At 42.3% G+C, this 1,790-nt stretch overlaps 1 pseudogene; it reads right to left on the bottom strand.

Moving 5' to 3' along the window:
• Positions 1-370: 370 nt before the first annotated feature.
• LOC108281654 lies at positions 371-1,328 on the bottom strand (annotated as a pseudogene).
• Between the last annotated feature and the right edge of the window lie 462 nt (positions 1,329-1,790).

Raw genomic sequence — 1,790 nt, 5'->3', positions numbered from 1 at the left:
AGACTTTTTTTCTTTTTTCTTTTTAAATGTTTTATTTCTTAACCTTCTTAGATATTATTAAATGTTCTATTTCTTAACCTGATAGTGGGTACATGAATGTATATTTTATTATTCTGTAAATCATACGTTGTGTTTATAAACATTTCACAATTTACAAAAAATCATGCCATCTATTCCCCTTGCTCAGATTACATGCTCATTAAAGAACATTCTGGTGATGCTCTGACTTCTATTGTAGCTTTGCCTCCAATAGGCAAATGGACATGGGACCATTTGGCATGTGTAATTATCTTTTTAGAGTAATAAACTGGTGTATAAGTTTTATTTTAGAAAAAAGTATTAATAAAATAATGAAGGCTTAGTTCACGTAATTATTATGTTCTTATAAATGAAATTAAATTGGTCTCAAAATATATCCTCTTGGAGCCAATATATCTTCTGCAACTAACCAAATTCATTCTCAGAATCAAGACCTTTGCGATGCTTCAATTTCTTCCCATATTGCAGCTTCAATTTTTGTAGTATCCTACTCCCTCATCGTATCAAATTCAAGCCACGGCTGACTCCACTTCTGAGCTTCTTTCATTTGCTTTTCAGTTAAACAAAGATCAAATCTGATTCCTTTAATATTAAAATTTGGGCGTTCCCAGCATTTAGACCAGGGCTTAGGCTTCATTTTCACTTTCAGCATATTAACAGGAATTTCTTGGGTAGGCTCTTGTGGCACTGGCTTCATATTCACATCAAAAGTGCTATATTCATAAGCGCATCTCGTAAATATAGCAAGCCATCATCCAGCCGTTTCTCTAATTTAACCACTTGAATCTCCTGGATTCGAGGATTATAAAGTTCAAAGCAAATCTCGACACCTTGTCCTTCAATAATATTCCTAAGGATTAAAGTAGCTCCAAGTCCTTTTCCTGATCGCTGGATGCAAATCCCCAGAAACTGGCTGATTTTTCCATTGGCGTATTGGTCGGATGTAGTAACACGAAGAATACTTCCAACATAGAACTCTGGAATGTGGGGTACTTTTCTCCTTTCTAACATATCTTTTCTTTCTATTTGAAATTTCAGAGGATGTGTTCTTCCCCTTCGAGGAATGAATCCAGGACTCAAGAACCTGCGTTCCCGTTGCGCCAGGCGGTGCTTATCCTCAAAGACTGGTTTCGGCGGCGGCTGGAAGGCCCAGGGCTTTGCGGCCGGACATTCCCCGCATGAAACCTGCAGGCGACAGGGGTCTGCGCGCAGAGCAGCGTCCTGGCTGCTTGGAAAGTCCGGCCTAGGCCCATGGCAGCCCCTTGCCCCGCTGCAATGCAGGACGCCATGTCGGCCAGCTCATGTCAAGACTACAACTCGATCAAGACTTTTTTCTGTTGTTTATCTTTTTCTTGTTTTGAGACAGGATCCTGCTCTGTGTCGCCCAGGCTAGAGTGCAGTGGCGCCATCTTGGCTCACTGCAACCTCTGCTTCTTTGGTTCAAACAATTCTTGTGCCTCAGCCTCCCAAGTAGCTGGGACTACAGCACCACTACACCCGACCAATTTTTGTATTTTTAGTAGAGACAGGGTTTGCCATGTAGGCCAGGCTGGTCCAGAACTCCCGACCTCAGGTGATCCACCCACCTCCGCCTCCCAAAGTGCTGGGGTTACAGGTATGGACCACCACACCCAGCCCAAGACCAGATTTTTTATAATACCATTCTAGAACCAGCTGACCAGTGGCCCAGTACCATATATGCAGGGCTGTGATCCCGTGGGACATCCTAGCACTGGGGTGAAAATATTGAA

This window comes from Cebus imitator, unplaced genomic scaffold (assembly GCF_001604975.1).
Source record: "Cebus imitator isolate Cc_AM_T3 unplaced genomic scaffold, Cebus_imitator-1.0 Scaffold229, whole genome shotgun sequence".
NCBI lineage: Eukaryota > Metazoa > Chordata > Mammalia > Primates > Cebidae > Cebus > Cebus imitator.
Note: the sequence above shows the minus strand (reverse complement) of the source record. Positions and strands in the feature narration are given on the sequence as shown.